The following is an 11,697-nucleotide window of genomic DNA, read 5'->3' as shown; positions in this document are numbered from 1 at the left end:
TTAACCAATGCGGGTAAAAATTCCCTGGTCACAGATGGGTAGGCTTCACACCCCAAAATATTAATAATTTAGTAGAAACTTGGTTTGGCACTGCTTCACACCCCAAAATATCTGATGAAACAATTACCAACATTATGTTTGAACAACGAAATGCTCATATTCTCTTATGGGAGTTTTATAGGTATACCCACAAAAATGAAACTAATTACCCTTTGCCTACCCATTTATTTTTCTACTTATCAAACTAATTACCCTTCCTATCAATTGTAGCTTTTGTGGATAATTGCCTCTTTTTTCTTCTTTTCTTTATTTTTTGCCTTTTCTCTCCTTTCCTGTTCATTTAGATTTTTTCCTAATCATATTATTTTTTTTTCTTTTTTTCTTCACCATAATTTGATTTCATACTCAATTTTGGCTCCTTTTTTATTTTATTTTATTTTATTTTTTTCTCTTTTTTCTTTTCTTTTGTTTATTTTCTTTATTTCTTGCTACTTTTCTAATTTCATTTAACTCTTTTTTATTTCTTTTTTATTTTACATAATCTTACTCTATTCACTATTTTTACTCCTTTTTTTTATATGCAATAATAAAAGATAACTGATATAGGAAGCATTCGTTCACCTTTTTTTTTTAATATAATTGATATAATATATCTTGTCTTTTTTTACTCATTTTAACTTTCTCTAAATCAGTTATTAGAACAACTTATACATTAGACTTGTATTCTCTTCTCTCTTTTTTTTTTCCTTTCATTTTCTTTTTTTTTCTCCTTTTTAATTCCATTTATTATTATTTTCAATTTTTTTCCTTATTTCCTATTTTTTCATAATCTAATTCTGCAAACATTTTGGACTCTTTTAACTTTTTTTTTCTCTTTTTTTTTTTTACTATACATGTAAAAAAAAAGATAACTAATATAGTACATTTTTTATTTGTTTTTATGTTTCATATATTAATTATTAAAAAATAACTTATTCTAGTATATAGTATACCAAAAATAATATATTAGTAGTATTTGAAGTATATTCTTGCAATATACTATAATACTCATGGTATATATCATATACTGACAAGGTATCATAGAGGACTGGTTAATTTCTTTTCTTTTTTTAAATATTCATTAGTCCTCTATGATACCCATATGGTATATATCATATCATATAGGTCTGGTTTATTCTTTCCAGACATACATCCAGTCCTCTATGATACTCATATAGTATATATCATATATTGATAGGGTATCATAGAGGTCTGGTTCATTTCTCCCAGAAAAATATTCAGTCCTCTGTGATATCAACCTGATATATATCATATACTGACAGGGTATCATAGAGCACCGACTCATTCATTCAAAAAAAATTATTAATCCTCTATGTTACCCATATGGTATAATCATATACTATCAGGGTATCATAGAGGATTGGTTCATTCCTTTAAAAAGAATTAATAGTGTTGTAATTAATTATATACTTTTGAATTAATTATTGTATACCAATATGGTATACAATATATCATTTTGGTATACAGTACAAATCTATCTTTTTTGCTAGTTCAACTCAATTTCAACCAAAATTTTAAATATCTACTCCAAAATCTCCGCAAAATTGACTCACAATATAGCCTCGTCCTCCAATTAACATTTCGAACATACCCCAATCAGAATCGGATAAAAACAACTACAAACTCCACAAACCCAATTTATCATTTTCAAGTTTTAAGGTCCTTCAATGGCGAATTTGATTCTTCTCACAATAAAATCTCCAAAAAATATTATTAATACCATAATTTACATATCATAGAACAACACCCATTGAATTCCAATAATAAAACATTTCAAAACATATATGAAAATTCAGATCTGAAATTTTAAACTCAAACACATGGAGTTAACTTTTTTTTTTTCAGATATGAAATTTTCACATATTTGAATTGTGTGCTCAGCAAATTCAAATACTAAACAAATTACCAGCTAATTCAATATTTAATTTAAAATAGAACCAAAAGAAAGACGGAGAGAAATAAAGAAATTTTTTAGCTCTTTCCAAAACCAACAATCTTGAGAAAAAGTAGAATTAAAAGAAAATTACTTTGTTCTTTGTTGATTAACCAAAGAATAGCTAGGAAAGTTTGGCAGCTTGGCTTTTGGAGTCTTCTGTGACTTAAGGATTGGAGTTTGGGTAGACGGGTAGTAAATTTTAATTGTGTGGGTATGTTTTGTAATTATTTTAAAACTAGATTAAAAAGGGTAATAAATTTGGATTGTATAGGCATTTAGCGTAGATTGCTTTTCTCTCTCTTAAAGCCCATAGAAATACAAAAGACCAAAGTCATACGTGGTCACATAAACTTGTTCGGATTTTCTTGTATGCCACTATATCTAAATCATGTTTCAATTAAACACTTGTAGTACTTAAATTTTGTTCCTATTAGACACTTTTTGCATACATGGCATAGTGAGTGTAATACTCCTATACCGCATGAGAGGTATTTGTTCAGCAATATATATATATATATATATATATATATATTATCGGTTATTATTTTAGAGAATGGCCAAAATTATACATTTTGTTATGAAATAATAGCAATTTAGTAAAACATGAACAAGAAATGGAGATAGAGAGAAGGAAGAGATTTTATTTCTTCTTCAATTGTGTGTTCTTTTCATCTATTACAATGCCTTTATATAGGCATGAAAAATGAAGAAATGTGTCATGGAATATGTCATTAAGCATTTGAGAGGAAGATCATGGAGGAAGATAGACATCCACCATAATTTGATTTTTCTTATAACACCCCCCTGGATGTCCATAGATAATGTGCCTCGTTAAAACCTTATTGAAAAAAATATCCTTTTGAAAGAAAAAGAGTACACATGTTTAGAAATACGCCTTTTGGTTGCCTCATTAAAAACAATACCGATGTTCACAATACCAATGTTTACAATACCGATGTTCACAATATCATAAATACCAATGCCACTGTACTTTTAGCACAGAGTCCGATCACGACTCGATCGTCTAGGCTATCTCATTAGAGAATCAACCACAATTACTATCAATACCAATACCACCGTAATTTTAGCACGGAGCCCGATCACGACTCGATCGGCTAGGCTATCTCCTTAGAGAATCAACCACAATTACTATCAATACCAATACCACCGTAATTTTAGCACGGAGTCCGATTACGACCCGATCGGCTAAGCTATCTCCTTATAGAATCAACCACAATTACTATCAATACTAATACTACCGTAATTTTAGTACGGAGTTCGATCACGACCCGATCGGCTAGGCTGTCTCATTTGAAGACATCAACCAAAGTCTCAATTTCAATTAAGAGGAATAATTTTATCACATCAATATCATCCCAAATAAGGGGAATAATTCACAAAAATAACATAGGTGCAAATGTATTTACCTCATCATCTTTCACATTGTATAAATCTCCACTAGTATTTTCAACCAATAATAATAACAATATTTTTTTGGCTCTTTTGGCCATTCACAAGATTCTTTATTCAAGACATGGTGGCCATATTTGATATTTCACACTTTTATTTCTTCCCTCTCATGTATCATCATCATAAATATCAACATACATATAATATTCCGCAAATCACAACTTTAAGTTCATTAGAAATGAACAATTTAAGCACAATAGATTTCTTTCCAAGAAATTGAGTAAAATGATTGGCAATTGATGCGCAAGTTAAAATCATCAGCAAATAACACACCATTTATTCTTGATACATTTTCCCCCACAAAGGGCAATACACAATTTTCACTCACGAATATGTAAGAACGCAAAACACATTGAAAATACTCACAAATCATAATGTCTGTTAAAACAGTAACATATGAGCATGACTTGAGTTTATAAGCTTTTAGAAAATTCTATTTTCGAAGTCAATTCGGAATAGTTGAATCAAAGCTCATTTCATAACCTTTCTCACATCATTTCATTTTATTGGCTCCATTGACCACAAGTATAACTTTCACTTATATCAATTATCGCATTTCATACTTCTTTCACATCTTTATAGGTTATCAACAGTAAGACATTTTCAATCAAGGCTTTAGGTACACATATGAGCAATTAAGAGTCTTAAGCATATTGAGTATTCTCACACAATTTGGAATCGTAACCTTCATTTGAAACACAACTCAAAGACATAGTATTTTAATACACATATCATTCTTGAACACATTTCCAAAGGATAACATAATGTGTTAGGAATATTCGGAACATGTTTTGAATACTTAATTCTCGACACTTTGCTTATTCGGGACAATCGAATTTATTGGGAACAACTCGGAACATAGAATAAGGAACTTGAGACAACCATACTTGAAACTTATGAGAACATCATTGAATTCAATTCTAAGAGAGTAGTTTCGCCAACATACCTTGCTTTGAGCTTTTCTTAAATTATTATAACGTTCCGAAAATTCTAGTAATCCCAATATATTTTGAGACATAACAAAATTGAACCATTATTAGGAAGATATTCATGATCTCAGTTTATTTGAGCATTTTATCAAACACTAGGTGTGCAAATCTAACTACAAGGTTCTTCCACAAGATTTCCTTCACTCTACAATCCAATCTTTACTTATTTGAGCTCAACAATCTTCCCACAAACCTTATTAGTACAAGTATGTATAAATAATACTCTTATACCCAAGAATCATACTCCAATTCAACCATCTTTTACCCAAATTCGAAATTGAAAACTATGGTATGGAACCTTGCCTCTTAGATGAAGATCTTGTGAAATCTTTAAGCCTTGAGCAAGAATTGATGAACAAAATAGCTAGGCCTTCTCTTTCTCCCTCTAAGATAGCTCTCTCCTCTCTCTCTCTACAAAATTATATTTTACCTTCTAAAATGCCCCCTAAGGCCTTATATCTGTAATGACCCGGCCAGTCGTTTCGGGAGTTATAGCCTCGTTTTCCCTATTTCTGCTTCTTTATGTGTTATTTAGTTGTATTGTGTTGTATCGGGTTGGTTGGTTCGGGTTCGGAGTGGTTTCGGAGTGGAATGAGACACTTAGTCTCTTATTTAGAACCTTAAGTTGGAAAGGTCAATCGGATATTGACATATATGTAAACGATCTCAGATTTGAATTCTGATGGTTCCGTTAGTTCCATTAGGTGATTTTAGACTTAGGAGTGCGTCCAGAATGTGATTTGGAGGTCCGTGGTAGTATTAGGCTTGAATTAGTAAAATTTGGCGATTTCGGTCGGTAGTGAAAAATTTGATATCGGGGTCAGAATGGAATTTCGGAAGTTGAAGTAGATTTGTAGTGTCATTTTTGACGTGTGTGCAAAATTTGAGGTCATTCGGACGTGGTTTGGTTGGTTTCGGCATCGGTTGCCGAATTTGAAAATTTAGAAGTTCTTAGACTTGAATCCGAGGATAATTTGGTGTTTGGATGTTGTTTTGAGTGATTCTAAGGTTTGACTAAGTTTGTATGTTGATATATAACTTGTTGGTATTTTTGGTTAAGGTCCCGAGGGCCTCGGGGTGATTCCGGGTGGTTAACGAATTTGTCGAAGTTGGAAGATGCAGCTGAAACTGCTGCTTCTGCTATTTCCGCACCTGCGGAAGGAAGAATCGCAGGTGCGGGGCCGTTGGTGCGCATGGGGGTTCGCAGGTGCGGGCAATGCTAGGCTAGTCAGGATGCGCAGGTGCGAGAAGGCTATCGCATCTGCGAGCCCGTAGGTGCGACACCTGTGGCGCAGATGCGGAAGGAAGGAAGAAGGCTGGCTTCGCAGATGCTTCGCGCCACGCGCAGGTGCGCAAGCGCAAGTGTGACAGGTTGGCCGCAGATGCGGAACCTGGGCGTTTAAGTGACTTGCGCAGGTGCGGTTGTTGGGACCGCAGGTGCGGTCGCGCGGGTGCGAGAAGCCTGGGCAGAAGGTACATATTGCACACTTCGTGAATATTTGTGCATTCTTCACCATTTCTATTCGGTTTTGGAGCTTTTGGGAGAGATTTGAAGAGGGAATCAAGGGGGTTTTCATTGAGGTAAGTTACTTGAGCCCTAATACTCGTATATATGGTGATTTTTCGTTGTTTAACCATGTAATTAGTGAAAATGAGGGGTTAGGGCTTGGGATTTTTGGAGAAGTAATTTAAGGATTTGAAGGACCAAACGATGTCGGATTTTGATGAATTTGGTATGGTTAGACTCGTGAGTGAATGGGATTTCTAGTTTTGTAAATTTTGTTGGATTTCGAGACGTGGGCCCGGGGGCCGGGTTTGAGCCAATTTCGGGTTTTGGTCTAATTTTGTAGCTTTTCTTGTGAAATTCATTCCATTAGCGCATATTGATGGTATTGTACTGATTGTGAATAGATTCGGAGCATTTGGAGGCCGAGTCCAGAGGCTAGAGCATTGCGGGGTAGAGATTTGACCGGTTTGAGGTAAGTAACGATTGTAAATCTAGTCCTCAGGTATGAAACCCCGGATTTTTGTATCATTCTACTATTTTGGGGTGACGCACATTAGGTGACGGGCGTGTGGGCGTGCACTGTTGGGGATTGTGACTTGGTCCGTCCCGTAGGAACTGTAAAGTTGTATATTTTGTGGAAATTATATGATACTTATATGTTTTAGAAAGAGTTTCTGTAAATTGGGCTGAATGCCATGTTTGGGCCTTGTGCCAGTGCTGTTTGGACCCTTAGGGGCCTTTTCTTACTATCCTCTCACTGTTTTTGATTGAAAATCTATACTCAGTAATGGTTATACTTGTTTACTGCATAACTCAGTTTTATGACTCTATTTTGATACATATAAATGTTGTTTTGGGCCGAATGCCCTGTTTTTACTGAAATGCCCGAGTCGCTTGAGAGGTTTATGACTGAGTGAGGCCGAGAGCCTGATTTGTGAGGATATTTATGGGATCAGGCTACACACCGTAGCATGTTTGATATAGGCCGAGGGCCTGAGTGATCTATGCCATGATTTAGCTTGATATAGCGCTTGGGCTGAAAGAGCCCCTCCGGAGTCTGTACACACCTCCAGTGAGCGCAGGTACCTACTGAGTGCGAGTGCCGAGTGCTGAGTGACTGTGAGGCATGAGTGATTGTGAGGTATGCCCGAGTGGCAAGAATGATTGTAAGGTATGCCCGAGTGGCACGAGTGACTGTGAGGTTTGCCCGAGGGGCTGTTTATGATTTCATCATTTTTGCTCATCTTTGCATTGAGCCTTTATTTGAAAAACTGTTGAAAAAATATCTTTAAATGATTTTTACTGGAACCGGGTTTAATCGAGATGATTTGATTCAAACACTGATTTTTTTAAAGCATGCTTTACTTTACTGAATATTTGTGATATGAACTTGATATTCTTTATTGCTCGTCACTACTGCTCAGTTTTTATTTATTGTTGTTACTTACTTATTTGGCATACTCACGTTACTCCTTACACCTTGTGTGAAGATCCAGGTGTAGCTGGACACGGTAGCGGTTGTTGATTATTCTGGTTGCAGATTTTTCTCGGAGATAGCAAGGTAGTTGTTTGGCGATCGCAGCCCCTGCTCTTCTCTCTCTTATCTTCCTCTAGTTGTATTTAGCTATTTTTCATGCTGAGTTAGCCTTGATATTGTTAGAAAGATTGTAGTAGATGCTCATGATTAGTGACACCCCGATGTCAGGATTTTCTTTTTCGAACTTTCGTTTTGACTTGAACTCCTTTACGAAGGTTTTTATGTTGAATAGCATTGAAACTTATCTTTAAAAATGAAAATATCGGTTTGTTTTGGAAATGAGTCGGCTTGCCTAATTCCACGGTAGGCGCCATCATGACATGGGTTAGTTTGGGTCGTGACAATATCAAAATTGGATCGGATATGAAAATTTCCAAAAATGACCCCGAAGTCAATTATGTGGCGCAATTATGCTATAGCATAATAGTTTTGTGTGCAGCAGAATTGCAGCATAATCAATTATGCGACAACATAATCGACAATTATGCGATAGCATAATGATTATGCGACAACATAATCGACAATTATGCGACAACATAATATTTTTTTAAAAAAAATTCCCGTCTCTGCTCCACTTTGCGATGCGTATGCGGTCCGCGGAACCGTTTTGCGGTCGCGAAATTGATCACAGATCTAGCTTTTGGTAATTTGGTCATAACTTCTTGTAGGAGTGTCCAAATGACGAACGGTTTGAAGCGTTGGAAACTAGACACATAGACCTTTCTTTTGATAGGTAATATGCCAAATAACTCTTCATATAAAGATAGGTATTCTCGTTTTAAGTTAGGTCTTGTGCGAACTCACTTGAAACTTTATCCTATCATAAAATTTTCAACTTGACTTAGCATTGGGGCTTTTCTTAGACCATAAACTATTCTTAATGTACCTCATACATAATTTATCATAATCAATTGATATAATTCTTATAATAGCCCTTGTCTGCACATAAAATAATATAATTAGCGCATATTAACTTTCTTAATAGCGCTTAAATACTTTAAAATTTTCTGGGGTGTTACAGGTGAACAAATCAGCTATATTATCACTTGAACGGATCTGTTGCATATTGATATCACCATTATTTTGAAGATCATGTGTCAAAAATAACTTTGGTGAAATGTGCTTTGTCCTATCTCCTTTTATGAATCCTCCCTTCAATTGGGCTATGCATGCTGCATTGTCTTCATACAAAATTATGGGTAGTTTGTCACACTTTAAACCATATTTGTCTCGAATAAGGTGTATTATAGACCTCAACCATACACATTCTCGACTTGCTTCATGAATAATAATTATCTCAGCATGATTAGATGAAGTATCCATGATTGATTGCTTAGTCGATCGCCAAGATATTGCAGTGCCTCCACATGTAAACATATAGCCTGTTTGAGATCGAGCCTTGTGTGGGTCAGATAAATACCCAGCATCAGTATAACCAACAAGATCGGTACTGCAATCATTGACATAAAATAAGCCCATATCGATAGTCCCTTTTAGATATCGCAATATGTGTTTAATTACATTCCAATATCTCCTTGTAGGAGCAGAGCTATATCTTGATAAGACATTAACTAAAAAATTATGTTAGGCTTTGTAGTATTAGCAAGATACATTAGTGCACCAATTGCACTAAGATATGGTACTTCAGGACCAAAAAGTTCTTCATTCTTTTCTTGAGGTCGGAACAGGTCCTTATTCACATCAAGTGATCAAACAATCATCGGAGTACTTAATGAATGTGCTCCATCCATGTAAAACCGTTTTAATACCTTTTCTATGTAGGCAGATTTATGAACAAAAGTTTCGTTTGCCAAATGTTCAATTTGCAAATCAAGACATAATTTTGTCTTTCCGAGATCTTTTATCTCGAAATCCTTATTTAAATAATCAATTGCCTTTTGGAGTTCTGTAGGAGTTCCAATAAGGTTTATGTCATCAACATATACAACAAGTACAACAAACTCCGATGTTATTTTCTTTATAAAAATACATGGACAAATGGCATCATTTATATAACCTTCCTTTAATAAATACTCATTAAGGCGGTTATACCATATTCTTCCTGATTGCTTTAGACCATACAAAGATCTTTGCAATTTGATTGAAAATATTTTCCGGGACTTTGAATTATGTGCGTTAAGTATTTTAAATCCCTCGGGAATTTTCATGTATATCTCATTATCAAGTGAGCCATAAAGGTAAGCTGTAACCACATCCAAATACATGTCAAGCTTTTCATGGACAGCAAAACTAATGAGATAACGGAACATTATATCATCCATAACAGGAGAATACGTCGCTTCATAAACGACACCAGGCCTTTGTGAAAATTCTTGTGCAACAGGGCGTGCCTTATATCTTTCTACCTTATTTTTCTCATTCCTTTTACGTACAAAGACCCATTTATAGCCAACAGCTTTAACACCATTAGGTGTTTGGACTACAGACCCAAATATTTCACGTTTCGCAAGTGAATCCAACTCAGATTGGATTGCTTCTTGCCATTTTAGCCAATCACGTCTTTGTCGACATTCTCCAACAGATTGAGGTTCAAGATCCTCATTATCTTGCATAATTCTAGATGCAACATTGTATGAAAAGACATAATCCACCACTATATTCAATCGATTCAAATATGTCTCAATATCGATTGGGTTTATTGATAGTTCCTTATTTTCTTGAGTCTCAGTCTCATTGATTTCCTCATGAATCTCAGTATTAGTTAAATCATGGGTTTATTTATGAGACTCATTCGTAGTGTTATCTTGATCATTAATTTTTCTTTTTCTAGGATTTTGATCATTAGAACCCAATGGTCTGCCACGCTTTAGGCGTTCTTTTGACTCATTAGTTATGACACTAGAAGATTGTCCAATAGGGACATCAATACAGATTGGAACATTCTCTGCAGGGATATGTGATTTCGTTATCCTTTTCAGATCCGTAAATGCGTCTGGCATTTGATTTGCTATTTTCTGCAAATGAATAACCTTTTGCACCTCTTTTTCACAAATAGAGGCACGTGGATCAAGATGAGACATTGATGGATTTTTCCACGAAATTTTCCGTTTGATTTCACCAATTTCTCCCCCTAATTTTGGAAAAAATGCCTCATCGAATCGACAATATGCAAATCGAGCAGTGAACAAATCTTCCGTTAATGTTTCGAGATAGCGAATAATTGAGGGAGATTCAAACCCAACATATATTCCTAGCCTTCTTTGGGGACCCATCTTGGTGCGATATGGCTGTAATATAGGCACATATACTGCGCACCCAAAAATTCTTAAATGGTATATATTAGATTCATGACCCAAAACTAATTGCAACAGGGAATATTTATGATAATTTGTCTGTTTAAACGAACTAGCATTGCTGCATGCAAAATGGTATGACCCCAAACAGAAGTGGGTAATCTCGTTTTCATGAGTAACGGTCTTACTATCAATTGCAGATGTTTAATCAAAGACTTTGCAAGACCATTTTGAGTGTGAACATGAGCTACAGGAAGTTCCACTTTTATCCAAATTGATAAGCAATAATCATTAAATGCTTGGGATGAAAACTCAGCAGCATTATCAAGTCGAATAGACTTAATTGAATTATCGGAAAACTGTGCCCGTAATCAAATTATTTGTGCCATTAATTTTGCAAACGCCAGGTTGTGAGATGACAATAGGCATACATGAGACCATCTAGAAGATGCATCTATTAAAACCATAAAATATCTAAACTACCCACTAGGTGGGTGAATAGGTCCACAAATATCCCCTTGTATACGTTCCAAGAACGCATGTGACTCAATCCCAACCTTTATTGGTGATGGTTTAATAATTAACTTGTCTTGATAACAAGAAGTGCAAGAAAATTCATTATTTAAAAGAATCTTTAAATTCTTTAATGGATGCCTATTTGAGTTTTCTATAATTCATCTCATCATAATTGATCCAGGATGTCCCAATCGATCATGCCAAAGTATAAAAGTATTGGAATCAGTAACCTTTTGGTTTACGATAGAATGTGCCTTAATTGCACTAATTCTTGTCCAATACATGCCACAAGATAAAGATGAGAACTTCTCAATAACCCTTTTTCTGGCCAGAGACATTCTTGGTAATGATGAGATATTCGAGATTATTTTTATCTATTGTCTCAATATGAAATCCATTTCGACGGATATCTTTAAAACTCAACAAGT

Source organism: Nicotiana tomentosiformis, chromosome 3 (genome assembly GCF_000390325.3).
Source record: "Nicotiana tomentosiformis chromosome 3, ASM39032v3, whole genome shotgun sequence".
NCBI lineage: Eukaryota > Viridiplantae > Streptophyta > Magnoliopsida > Solanales > Solanaceae > Nicotiana > Nicotiana tomentosiformis.
Note: the sequence above shows the minus strand (reverse complement) of the source record.